The 8,501-nt window shown below is 35.2% G+C and overlaps 1 pseudogene; it reads right to left on the minus strand.

Moving 5' to 3' along the window:
- Positions 1-1,299: 1,299 nt before the first annotated feature.
- LOC114025856 lies at positions 1,300-2,149 on the minus strand (annotated as a pseudogene).
- Between the last annotated feature and the right edge of the window lie 6,352 nt (positions 2,150-8,501).

The following is an 8,501-nucleotide window of genomic DNA, read 5'->3' on the forward strand; positions in this document are numbered from 1 at the left end:
TTTTTCAGATAGTAAATCTGACCCTTGTAGTATGAAGGGTACTAAAGGAGATTTCACACATATACAGATAGGAAGATTGTTCCAAAATGGGACCAAATACTTCTATAATAGAATGACTTCCCAAGCTCTTATGCTCAATTTATTTTCTTTCTAAACCTAGACACCAATAAGAAATGTCTGGTTAAAAAAAAATAAAAGAAATGTCTGGTGTTCTTGACTATGTCTTTGAAATATCTCCAACCAAAATTTGGAGCTAACATAGGCTCTGCTTACTGTGGAGAGGTTTCTGGAGTAGTTCCAAACAGAAGCACCACACACTTGACCAAAAATTAAAAGGCTGGTCTTTTGTTTGCCAAATACGTCAAAAAGCTCTTCTCGATGTTTATAACCAGCCATCATTGTGCCCTTCCTAAGAATTATTCAAGTGTGATGGAGAACTAATCACAGCCTGACCTGAACTGTGTGGGGTAGGGATAAGAGGGGAGGATCTAGTTATAAACAATTTGTGATTGAAGATCTAAAGCTCTTATTGTGTAGCCAGCTCTTAACCACAACCTCAAAGCTTTTTTCCCCTTAATAAATATCCATGTAAGCACAAATATAAACACAAACTCTATGAAATACATAAACATCCAAAGACATAGCATTACATGAATCTCTTTTAACCATGTGAAACTGATCACTTCTTGGTTTGTTTTTTTTATCATTTTTCAAGTTTCAAAGGAGAAACTGCAGACAATTAAAATGATCTGGTATTCAAGTTGTTACTGCAAAACCTACACTAAGCATATTTCTCCCTTCTTTGTGTTAAAGTGTTTTGCTTTTCTTTTCAGTTTTTTAAACTTTTAAAAAATACATTGAATTCAAGTTAAAAGCCATCTACCAAAAAGGATCTCAACATATATATCATAAACCAGTAGCAGTAGCAGTTGTCTCTGCTACTGCATGTTAACTCCCAGCAACTCAAGTATAACTCTGCTTAAAAATCCCTTCCTAGTACTATATGGTGAATTGATTTTTTCAACAATAAAAAAGTCCCCCAAACACTGAGTAGTATTACACAACAGTGCCAGAAACTGTCCCATTAGAAACAAAAGCCATTTACATTAAATAAGAAATCTGTTTTCAGGCCTATATTTGCCACATTTACTGCATGGTGCAATACATACTATGACAATTGAGGGAAAAAAGGTCTTTCAGCACTCACTATCACAAAGTAGCACCGTTTGCCACATTACAGTAAAGCAAAGGGCAAATAGGAGGAAATGAAAAGGAGAGGGAGGAGGAACTTTGGTTGTTTCATTTCTGTTTTGAGAGCCGATTGGACAACCAGTCCAGTCCTTCACAGAGTCCATCTCCACTAGAGGCACAGATGACTTGGATATACAGACAGTTCTCACTTTATGTAAATTTGAATTATGAAAATTTGACTCCCTGGCAGCTGTGGGGCTCCAGCTCCCAGCAGGCTGCCTGGAGGTGGCAGCATCAGGGGCAGCAGTGGGGGGGAGGGGGTGGCAGCAGCTCAAGGTGCAGCCCCATGACAAGGGTCCTCTACTCCAGGATGTACCAGTTTCTATAATGAAAAGAATTCAGTCCAAGTTTATCTGTGATTTCAGATGAATTCATTGCGTTGGGAAGATCCTGATTATTAGCAAAAACCAAGAAGATGGAATCTCTACGTTCTAAGATCCTTTCCTGACAGTCTCATCAGTTCTTCTTGGGACTCATTCACTCGTTCTCTGTCATTGCTGTCATCTACAAAAATTTACCCTAGTGTATTCTGGAAAGAATGGTGCTATAGGGGTCAGATCTTCTCCTGGCCACCCACATCCTGCACTGTGAGGCTAATGATTTTATATTCTACAGTTTCTATTTTAAAATAGTGGGTGTACTTGTTATTATTTTATCCAGTTTCAGTTTGTACAAAATAGTTGTTTTTCCTGCAGCATGCAGGCCAACCATTGGAATCCACATTTCTTTTCTTTCTTTTTCTTTTTCTTTTTTTTTTTTTTTTGCCGAAGAGCCCCTTAAGGTTAGCAAATATACTCCCCCTGTTCCAAGTGTGATACAATTTTATAATCTTTTGGTGATCTTTGGTGAACAAAACTCTTGAGTGACTGCTGCTCTGTTTTTCACACTCTCCAGGCATTGTTTTGTTCCCATAAGATGGTGGTTACTGACAGCAGCCATGTCAGTGCCAGGGAAGCTCTCCCATTGATTTCAATGAATGTTAATCAGTCAGAATTAATTAGCCTATATAAATGATGCAAACATTCTCCTAAAATGGAAGTTTCACCCACAAGTCCATACAGAGTTCTGGAGAAAGTGGGCTCAAGCTTATTACATGTAATAAAGGGATAACTAACTGCTCCTACTTTCTAGAAGTCCTTTTCTGTCCTTAATGGTGTCCTCATGAAGTTTCCTCCCAGGTATGGCATAACTTTTTGCTAGTCTTCTTGTAAAGTCCTAAAGCTGTCTTTACTAAATATATTAAGTTGGTCCTCAGCTCCTTATATAGACATTGCAATCACTCCCTTACTGCAGTGTTCCAAGATTCTGTGACATGATGGGAAATCCAAAAATCTTCTGACCCTTCAAAGTTCATAAATTCTTCTTCTGGTCAAGAGCTGGTAGAGGAAAGAAAGGCTCTGTCTTCTTTCCACCCTCTCCCCTGTTCCTCCTAAGTGATTTCCTCTTAGGGAATTATATAAAGCTACTCTCTTCAAGCTGGTGACCCTGGAATGCTGGGTTCCAAATTTGCTATTTTGTCCAAGCCCTGCAGGGCATGACTGAGTCTCTTCAACCAATCTCAATGTACTTCCTGTGTAGCATGCTTCATTTCATTTTGTCAGATGGCTTTCACTTCTTCCTAGTGGATTAAGGACCTAAAAAAAACAAACTGTGAGCCCCCACTAGTATGTTCCCCAGAGACATCTTTGATTCAACAGAAATATTTTTACTTGATAAAGTTATCAGAGTATAGAGCATCCTTATTAGTTATTTTAAGTGAGGGGTGAGGTGAATGAGTTATTCACACCCCACCCTTATACTCATTTCTTCTTTCTTAGCATGAGTAACTCCATTTTATGTCTTGCCACTGTACCCACTGGACCACCAGAACTCCAAAGACCATAGTCTGGGAGATTTATTCACTAAGCTGTAGAAGTCCTGCTCTGTAGCTATCTTGATTGGTGATTCAGGAAATTAACTAGTCTATATCTAATCTGCCACAGACCACTATAGCATGTTTCTAGTGTTTTCCATTTGGCCTACCACTACACATATGTTTCTTCTCTTCTCCCTGCTTTCTGCCTCTTGAACAGGGTATGGTAAATATTACTATTGCTTCTGGAAAAGGCATATCAATCAACATATTGCTTCACTACTAATCCCCATGCCTCTAAAAGAAAACTCTCTTTTCTGACCAACATTCTTTCATATGTATTGTTTTCCCCTGTAAAAATAGAAACCCCTTGAGGGCAGGGACTGTCATTTTTTACATCTGTGTGCCCATTGCTTTGTGCAATGCTTGTCAATGTAAGCATTGATAAACTTCTTTTTCATTTTTAGCATGCTTGTGGAAACTTCTCATGAAGACTAGCTGGTATACATTACCACTAACTGTTTTGACTGTTTCCTTTGTGCCAACCACAAGGTATTCCAGAATGTAACACATAGGTCGCAACATCTATTTAAAAAAAACAACAACCAATTTTTGTTGCATTATGTAAAAGGACCCAATACTCTGTGTGTGTGTGTGTAGGGGGAGAAATTCTCCTCCTTAACATTTAAGAATTGCTGAATCAAGTTATTCTGGCTTGAGGCTTAAATTGAAGGTGTGGTTTTGCTTCATAACAATTCAATTTGCTCTCATTTACATGGACCTTTTAAACACTTATCTCATTCTAACAATACAGCAAATATTTGTTAAGCCTTATTAATATTATCAATTAATATATAAATATTATAAAAATATACATGGTTAATATTAATACAAGCCTTGTTAATATTTGTTAAATATTTGCATGTCACTGCTCCAAGTACTGGAGTGAGGGGGAGGGACAGAAAAATACAAAATTTACAGTACATAGTCTCTGGACCACAGTTTCTTCACTTACAAAATGAAGAGAATTGATTCCATATGGCATTATGAAAGAAAAATGACTAAACTAATTGTTCTCTTTTTTCCAGAAATTCCACTGTTGAACATAAACTCCAAAGACATCAAAGACAGAAACAAAAGTCTAAAATTCTCAAATACTGAACTAGATCATGATCTCATTTAATTGGAAGTTTTTTCAAGTGATGGAGCCCACAACCCATCTTGTATGATTACTGTCCATATTCTTCCATTAGTTTTCCACTGATGGTCCACCCATTGAGCTGGGGGGCCTTTCTTTTCTTTCTCTTGACATTTTATGGTTATTAGCAGAATGCATGGACTAACCACCTGTCACCCCATGCTTTCATCATGTGACCAACCAATCTAATCTTTTCTTTCTGTCATATAGTTGTCTGACAACATTTTTAATTCCTACTCTTATTTGAAATTCCTTATTCATTATATATTGTACCTTTTTCATACCTCTGTGTGATAATAATTTTCAATTTTTTTTTTGGAGACAGTGGTATTTCAAATCTCAAAGGCACATAACAACTTAAGCCAAATATGGTGTTGAAATGATGAATCTTTTTTTTTTCTGGAAGAATTTTATAAGAAAAATTTTGCAATTTTTTTAAAAGGTAATCCATCTCAATCACCTCCCCCTGTTTAATTTAGGCCCAATTCATAATCTATTTGTTCCATCCTATATGTACATACTGATGGACAAGAGCATTAAAAGGAAATATGTTCACTATGCAAGAAAAACATACTTATCTTCAAGACAAGATGTATAGAGACAATCTAAGGATCATAGAACTCCTAGAAGAACACAACAGGCCAAAATCCTTAACACCATAATGAAGGAAATTATAGAATAGAAATTCTGAACATGGAAAATTAAATTCCAGTGGAAAGAATTCACAGATTGCCTCCTGAAATCAACATCAACTACCACCAAGGGTGCAAACTCCAAGACACATGACCAGATAGAGATCTTGAATAACCTAATCTCAGAAGAGTAAATTGATCTAGCTGTACAGAAAAAACTTCTGTACCTGATGGATTCATGGAAGAATTCTATAAAACTTTCAAAGAACATTTACTACCCACACTCCACAAATTATTCCCCCAAATTGAGAAAGAATCCTACATAACCCTTTTCTTTTTTGAAACAGGTATAGTCCCTGATATGTAAACAAGTGAAAGATAGACACAGAAAGAAAACAATAGGCCAATATCATTAATGAACATTGACTCAAAGATTTTAGACAAAATCCTGTCGAACAAATTAAAGCAATTCATCCAAGGAACCACTCATTTTGGTCAAGGGCAACTTTTTTTTTTAACCAGGAATGCAAGGATGGTTCAACATTACAAAACTAATCAAGATAATTACACTAAAAACCAAAACATCTAAAACCTCATGATCATCTCAATAGACACAGGAAAAGCCTTTGACAAAGTACAACATTCTTTTATGCTAAAAACCCTACAAAGCATAGGCATAGGAGGATTTTTTTTAATGTCATAAAAGCACCCATCTAAAACCAAAAGCAAGCATCATATACAATGAGAATACACCAGAACCTTTTTCAATAAGTATGGTAGGTAAGGAGGAGATAAAAATTATCACTGTTTATTGATAACAATGTGGTTTGCTTAGAAAACTGCAGAGAATCAGCAAAGATACTAATTGAGACAATTAATAGCTTCAACAAAGTTTTGGGCTACAAAATAAATCGTCAAAAAATCGACAGCATTTCTAAGCAAGCAATAACAGAAATGGAAATCTCATTCCAAATAAATGCATTAAATATCTGAGGGTTAATCTTTCAAAGCATACAAAAGACTTGGATAAATTCAATTACAAACTATTCCTTAAAAAATTAAGAACCCTCTTAAACAGAGAAATATTCAGTGTTCATCACTAGGCCATGCCAATATAATACAAAATGACAATACTACCAAAAATAATTTATACTTTTAATGCTATGCCAATCAAATTACCAAGGGGATACTTCACAGAGCTTGCTACAAAAAATAAACTCATTTGGAAAAATAATAGATCTAGAATATCAAGGGAAATGGTGAAAAGAATTAAGAATAAATGGGGAATAGCATTTTCAAACTTCACGCTGTATTTTAAGGCAACAGTCAAAAAACCCATCTGTTATTGGTTGAAGAAGGGAGAGATCTGTGGAATAAACTAGACAATTCAGAAACAATAAAACTAATAACCCAATGCTTGATAAAATAGAAAACACATATTACCTAGGGAAAAACTCTTTATTTGACAAAACTGTAAAAACTGGAAGGCAGTCTGTCAGAAATTAGGTTAGATGTCTCATGCGACACCCCATAATACATTCCAAATGGATATATTCTAAAAAAGATAAATGACTTTAATATTAGTGATCATTCTATAAAAAATTAGATATCTGTTACATTCACAGTAGGAGATATATTCTTAACCAAACAAGAAATGGAGGCAATTACCAAAAAAAATTGATTACTTTGCTTACTTGAAACTGAAAAGTTTCTGCACAGAGAACATCAATCCATCTAGGATAAGAAAAGTAGTTAAATGGGGAAAATCTTTGTATTTAATTTCTCCAATAAGGGTTTGGTATGCAAAATATATAAACAGTTAATAAACATATAAGACTAACAGCCATTCCCCAATAGATAGTCAAAGAAGAAAACAAATAGTTCTCAAAAGAACTGCAAAGTATTCACAACCACATGAAAAAAAATCTTCCAAATCACTAGCAGTAAGAGAAACGTAAACCAACAACTCTGATATTTCACCTCAGACTTTGCAAATTGGCAAAAGTGGCAAAAAAAAAAATGGCAACAGTCAATGTTGGAGGGGTGCAGAAAGACATGTACACTAATTGTTGGTGGAGCTGTGAAATGGTACAACCATTTTGGAAAGAAATTTGAAATTATGCAAATAAAGTGACTGAAATGTTCATATATTTTGAACCAGAGATTCTATTTCTGGGCTTCTACCCCGAGGAAGCCATCAATAAGAAAAAAGTCCCTATGTACTCCAACATATTTATAGTAGCACTTTTTGTGATATCAAAGAATTAGAAACAAATTAGATGGCCATCAGGTGGGGAATGGCTAAGCAAATTGTGATGATTTGTTACTGCTGTAGTAATTTGTTAATAGAATACTACTGTGCTATGTGAAATTATGTGTGTGATGAATATAAAGAAGTTTGGAAAGATGTATATGAACTGATGCAGCCAATAACCAGTCATAGTAACTACAACAATTTAAATAGAAAGAACAACGCACCAAAAAATTAAAAGTAAATGTAACAAAATTATAAAGATCAAGTGGAACTCAAATATGAGAAGATATCTTCAACCTATCCATTTGTGGAACTGGGAGGTCCACAGGTGTTACACATTGCACGTATTTTTTTTAAACTTTCTCAATGTGTTGATCTATTTTTCTGACATTAAAAAAAACTTCCTCTATAAAAAAACATTATTTGTCATATGGGATGGCTCTTGGGGAGAGGGAGGGATACATGGGATGCCATGGTGATCTAAGAAAAAGAAAACATTAATAAATTTTTAAAAAATTAGACTAGCTGTCCATTATCCATTTTGGATCATCACTACCTTTTGAAATAGGTTGAGATGAACTTGGTGTGATTATGTGCCGTATTTATTCTCATTATTATTCTTTCTTCCCGTTTGTTTTTGTTTTGTTTTTTTTTTTATTAATTCTGATCTTACTCTGAGAAGGCAGTTATCTACTTGTACATAGACAGTCAATTCAGAGGTAACTCTCATATCAATAATACAGGTACTGTGAGGTGAAAGATCATCCCAAGGGTCAGAGGAAGAAGAGAAGACACTGGCAATGATTGGTAACTCCCTGCTGAGGCAAATATTTGTTGACCAGATAATAAGAGTAATGAGATGTTCTGTCTTTCCAGCACAAGTATCTGAGATATAATAGAGATTTTCTCCAAACTTGTCAAACTTGATGACTACTACTCCTTTTTGGTGATTAATGTGTGCATAAATGATACTGGCCAAAGGAATCTAGAAAGCATTGATTATGAAGAAAATAAGACCTTAGGGACATAGGCAGCATTTCCATCAAAGCTGAAAAAAGAAAGCAAGGACTTTAGAAAAGAAAATCAGATTTGGGAAATGAACATCTGGTTAAAAAAGATGTCTGGAAATGGGATTTGGATTTCTGGACAGAGAAAGGATAAACTCAAGGTTAGGAGTGAAATACACTGACGAAGGTGGTAAGAATGTATTTGCCTAAAGTCTTGCAAATCTAAGCAAAAGAGCTTTAATATGAAAAGAAAGGGAAAGGAGAAAACTGCCTGAGTATATCCACTAATGTGATATCATAGAGGGCT

Source organism: Vombatus ursinus, unplaced genomic scaffold (assembly GCF_900497805.2).
Source record: "Vombatus ursinus unplaced genomic scaffold, bare-nosed wombat genome assembly UNPS02014832.1, whole genome shotgun sequence".
NCBI classification, from domain to species: Eukaryota; Metazoa; Chordata; class Mammalia; order Diprotodontia; family Vombatidae; genus Vombatus; species Vombatus ursinus.